General features: G+C 35.3%; 1 long non-coding RNA gene across 1 annotated transcript in view; it reads right to left on the bottom strand.

Annotated features, from left to right (window-relative positions):
* LOC144969715 (uncharacterized) overlaps positions 1 to 4,477 on the bottom strand; it is a 60,299-nt gene extending 55,822 nt beyond the window's left edge. The window contains exon 1 of the long non-coding RNA XR_013644807.1: positions 4,367 to 4,477. This is a non-coding gene — a long non-coding RNA (uncharacterized LOC144969715). The remainder of the gene's footprint in view (positions 1 to 4,366) is intronic.
* Between the last annotated feature and the right edge of the window lie 855 nt (positions 4,478 to 5,332).

Genomic DNA, 5,332 nt, shown 5'->3' with positions numbered 1-5,332 from the left:
CCCTCTTAAATTGAGCCCACAGCTTATTTGAATCTAATAAATAAAAATAAGATAATTATGAACAATTATTTAATTGCGCATTTCCAAGGATTAACCATGTTCAATGCGCTTCACAATGTTTCATTGTCCCAGTAGGCTACATGGGACCATTATGCAGTAACAGTCGCCTGCTTGGCGTTTTTAATTTTTTTTTTTTTTTGGTATTATTGCTTCTACAATATCCGTCACTTCTATAGCCAGGTACTAATTCAAACCTGAGTCGAATAGGGTAACGCGAATTGATCGGACCAAAATCAACATCAGTTTTGTTTAGCTTTTGGTTTTTTTTCTTCATCTAACAAGCAGATTTTTTTTTTTTTTTTTTTTTTTTACAGAAAGAAGGTATAATTAGGGGGTTTGAAAAAAAACTATTTCATAAGAGGAGAACATTTCTGGTTTCTTTACTGGAAGGCTTTCAACCTTTTTTTCTTTACTTCCTATCGATAAATCAAGAGGACACACAACTTGTCAAGAAATTAGAAATGTCACCATAATCATGACTATTCGAAGGTTATCTTGAGCTAAGAAAGCAATCTGAATTTAAAAAAAAATTCTGATCTCTTCACCCCCCCGCCCCCCAAAGAAAAAAATCCGCAACAAACAAACAAACAAACACACACAACCCCCCCCCCCCCAAAAAAAAAACAAAAACAAAACAAACAAACTAAAATACCACATCAAAATAGGAAATACTGAGATAAATGATTCTAAACATTCTTTAAAAAAATAAATACATAAAAGAAAACATAAAAAAATGAATGAATCAATATATAAACAACTAAATGTGTTCTGTTTATTAGTTGGACACCCAGACATCTTAATGACACGGCTTACTGCCCCTCCCCCCCCCAATCCCCCCGCCCCCCCCCCCCCCGGAGAGCGAATATAAAGAGTAATGAATAAGTCTATTGCATACTAATGTGTAATTTATTATGAATCAAACAAATTATTATTATATAATATAATAAGGTGGATCTCTCAGTCTTTCTTTAATATTCGAGTGTAAATTATGATAAGGTAAATAAATAAATTGATAGCTATAAATAGCTTTTTAAAAAAGATTATCATGTATATGAATAAATAAGTACAAAATAATGTTCAAATCCTAGGCATTGCAAATGATTTAAATTAGGTCAGGCATATACTTGTATTACGATTAAACATATTGTTTTAGGCCTCATCACCCAGGCGTCAGCCGCAGTGCAGTGCCGCAAAGTGAGAAAGGGCGAGGTGACTTGCTCAAGGGCGCACAACGAGGCGGGTAGTCGAACTCGGTACCTTTTGGGTATAAAGTAAAGACCGTACCGTACCGCTTTAAGAAATTATCAATGGAACCCACACATAATATTATAGATAAAAATTATTTTTAAAAAATTGAGCTTTATATAGAGCAATATCCACTAAATGTGCTCAAAGCGCATTACAAGGGTCCCTGGTCAACAGCAACATTTAACATGTAGGACGGGACATGACGCCTGTTAGGCGAAATTACAATTTTTCGGACAACGACAACGCTGTTAACGGCCAGGTACTAAGTTTACACCTGAGTACGGTGAGAGAATGTGAGTAAAGAGCCTTTTCCAAGGACTCAACTATGCGCCGAACACGAGGCTCGAACCCAGGACCTTCCGATCCGAAAGCGAGTGTCATACCACTAGACCATAATATAGCCGCACAGAAAATTTGGGACCAAACAGGTGATGACATTAAGCAGAAGCAGTTGTTGTCTTTAAGAATGTTGACTTAATGCGATTCCACTGTAATCTAATTGTTAGTGTAATGAATAACATTATATTCAAAGTTCATTGTATGAATCTGTAAACGCCTTTGTAAAAATGTGCATGTTTTTTTGATATATGAATAAGACTTATTACCCGGATATTGTTAGCGTGGATTTAATTTTGATAACGATTTAAAGTCTTCTCAGAAATTTTATTATGTGCCATTTTGTACACAGCTGAAGAAAACAAGTAATTTGTACGTGCACCATGTTTTGATAAGCGTCGCCAAATGTTACATATTCAGAATAAGAATATTAAAGCGATAAAAACTATGGTCTGTAAAAAAAAAAATTGATAAAATTAACAAAAATGAATACAAGAATATAAAAAAATAACACAATAAACAAAACCCAAGTCGTAACTTGCCGGTTTCCTAGATCTTCTCAAGACAACAACAAATGCAATTCTTAAAACTATTTTTTTTTTTGAACGTAGATGTCGGGTTCCTATATGTGACCCTTCGCCTCAAAACGGTAATAAGTCGGGATGGCTAAGATATTGATAATTGAATTTATAGCCAGAAATATCAGACTTGTGTTGAGTTTGTATGTTTTGTTGAGGAGAATGGACACCATATTTTAGGGTGCTAATACTAATGCCTACAATTTATATTTTTGATCAGTTTAACATTTATTAATTCGACTTTTAAGCATATGGTTCGTTCCGACATAATACCGTTTTGAGACGATGGGTCACAAATAAAAAAATTAACAAAAATGAATACCACAACATTTTGAAAAATAACACAGTAAACAAAACCCAACTCGTAACTTGCCGGTTTCCTCGATCTTCTCAAGACAACAAATGAAATTATTAAAAATATTTTTAAAAAGTAGATGTCGGGTTCCTATAATATTATAATATCTTCTCAAGGCAAACACAAATACAACTTTTTAAAAGCTTTTATTTTATTTGGGCGAAGTGGCCGAGTGGTTAGGGCATTGCACTGTGACCCGGATGACCCGGGTTCGAGTCCGGCTTCAGGCACTTTCGTTTTATTCATTGAGCAAGATTATTAACCCCCCAATTTGCTCACTTGGACAACATGGGTGATTCCTGTTGACACCAGACATCTTGTTTGATGAGTTATCTATATAATATTCCTTCGTGGAATGCCTAGGCGATGATATCTTATGATATCGTGGAGCAAAAAGCATAACTTTTTATTATTATTATTATTTTACGTAGATACCGGGCTCCTAGACCTTCTCAAGCCAAACACAAACGATTAAAATAAAAAATAATGTTTTATTTTTAACTTAGATGACTCGTTATGTTATATTCGTCCTTCTAGATTCTTCTTGATGTAACAGAATATTTCTAATCCGCTGTGTCAAAACAGTATTCTATAGATAGAATGAAGTTGACGTCACTCGGGTCTTTGTTATTGTTTTTTGCCATCCGCGTTTATGAGTAATGCTCACTGAACTATATTAACCTGACTATAAACGTTCATGGATACACACAGTTTTGTGTGTTGGTCGGTTATACTTCCGGATGGCAATGTTATGAGCTTCTTAGCCAGGCGCATACTATCTATCTAGGAGTTTTATATAAAATTGAATTTATAGTCAAAGAAATGAAACTTGAGTTGTTTATATATTGCATGTTGCATTGAGTAGGATTTTTTTCTCTAGCTTTATATAGCGCAATGTCCACTAAATGTGCTCAAAGCGCTTTACAACGGGTCCCTGGTCAACAGCAACGTTTAACTTGTAGGACGGGATATGACGCCTGTTAGGCGATATTAAAATTTTTCGGACAAAGACAACGCTGTTAACGGCCAGGTACTCATTTTAAACCTGAGTACGGTGAGAGAATGTGAGTAAAGAGCCTTTTCTATGGACTCAATTATGCGCCGAGCTCGAGGCTCGAACCCAGGACCTTCCGATCCGAAAGCGAGTGTCATACCACTAGACCACATAGCCTCACAAATAAATACATTTGCTTAAGATGTAAAAAGTAAGAAACAAAAATGAAAATTACAGCTTATAAAAAACAAACAAACAAATTACCAAACACGGGACGTTTCGGGCTCAAAACCCTTCTTCAGCAAACAAAAAACAAAAACAAAACAAAAAGCAATAGAGACATAAATACATTATTGAATGCCAGATAGACGACATAGATGTCTCCGAAACGTTCCGTGTTTGTTAATTTGGTCTTTTTTTTTTTTAAGCTGTTATATGGAATGAGATTAGCGGAAGAGTAGCGTCCCTTGGTTGAACGTCACAGGTGGAGAAATTATTTCTAAACAAACCAACTACAAGCCAAGCGCTCCAAATACAAAATTTATTATTCATATATCTGTACAAAAATGCATATCATAATCAACGTTATGCATTTTTGTACAGAAATATGAATACTAAATTTTTTAATTGGAGCGCTTGGCTTGTAGTTGGTTTGTTTACAAATAACTTCTCCACCGGTGACGTCCAATCAAGGGACGCTACTCTTCCGCTAATCTCATTCCCTATATTCAATTTTGTGTATGCCTTTTTAAAGTCCACAGATTATTCTAGCAGCCTAGTATCACTTTGACCTACGTCAGATGTGTAACCCCAACATTTCTGATCCTCTGAAGTTTAAATCCACTTTTAAGACATCTTATCCATCCCAACATAATACTGTTTTGAGGCGGTGTGTCACATTTAATGTTTTTTGTGTGTGTTGATTGGAGAGAGCTCTTAACTCTCTCCTTACCAGCTATTTTTAAAATTTTCCCCGAAAATTCACTCCAATCCAACGAAAGAATAGACTTTTCTTACTCAAACAAAAAAGTAACAAGTGAGCTCTACAACACAGTGTTTATTATTTATAGCTGTAACCAAAACATATCTTTACATTTTGTGATGTACTAGAGAAATCAGAATTAGAAACTTGTCTGTTGCATCGTAACGAATGTGACGATTTTCCTATGGGTGGTATTTAGAGGGTTAAACTCTGAACGTCTTGTGATATTATGTGTTTTGTTGTTTCGTGGGAGCTGTGAGGTTAGTTTTTTGTTCAATACCAAATCTTACAACATTTTACTCATTACAATAAGTCATTAGTGAACTGAATGTTCAGTGTATATATAGAACGAAGCTGAAGTCACTCAAGCCTTTGTTATTGTATTTTACCATCCGCGTTTGTGAGTGATTCTCACTAAACTGTATTATCCAGACTATAAAAGTTCATGGTTACAAAACTGTGTGTATCCATGAACGTTTATAGTCGGGTTAATACAGTTCAGTGAGCATTACTCATAAACGCGGAGGGCAAAAAAACAATAACATAGACCTGAGTGACGTCATCTTTGAACTATCTATATAGTTAATTTAAATTTAATAGGGATTGTATCTCAGGGGAATAACAATAATAATAGTCTGTAATAACAGAACAATACTCTTCAACAGTCGTAGCGTCACTTCCTTCCTAATGACGCATGGTAACTTAGTAACACTGGCTCTAAACTATCGGAACAATGGCGGACGCCGGTATGAAATATTTCCCCGGCGAGCATAAAAGCG

Source organism: Berghia stephanieae, chromosome 3, assembly GCF_034508935.2.
Source record: "Berghia stephanieae isolate SIO BIC M18660-M18661 chromosome 3, UCSD_Bste_1.3, whole genome shotgun sequence".
NCBI lineage: Eukaryota > Metazoa > Mollusca > Gastropoda > Nudibranchia > Aeolidiidae > Berghia > Berghia stephanieae.
This window is presented reverse-complemented; position numbering and strand designations above follow the sequence as displayed.